Here is a 272-nt window from a genome sequence, read left to right as displayed (position 1 = left end):
TCCGACAGTAACTATATATTTCTTTCTGTATCAGGGAATAATTGACTTGTTATTTGCTTCTTGTCAGACGGTCTTCATGAAATATAACCTTGCATTTATCATTTACAGATAAAAATATTATTTGTTTAACCGTAAGGCTTACTCAGGTTTACCAAAAACATCATCTTTGATTCATGAGAAATTGAGGTATTCATTGTCTCTGATTCTTTTGGCAATGAGATGAATTAATTTCTCTGCCCCCCCCCCACCTTATCTCCATTATCTTCATGAAT

Source organism: Penaeus monodon, chromosome 27, assembly GCF_015228065.2.
Source record: "Penaeus monodon isolate SGIC_2016 chromosome 27, NSTDA_Pmon_1, whole genome shotgun sequence".
Taxonomy (NCBI): domain Eukaryota; kingdom Metazoa; phylum Arthropoda; class Malacostraca; order Decapoda; family Penaeidae; genus Penaeus; species Penaeus monodon.
The sequence above is the reverse complement of the archived record's forward strand: the minus strand, read 5'-3'. Positions refer to the sequence as shown.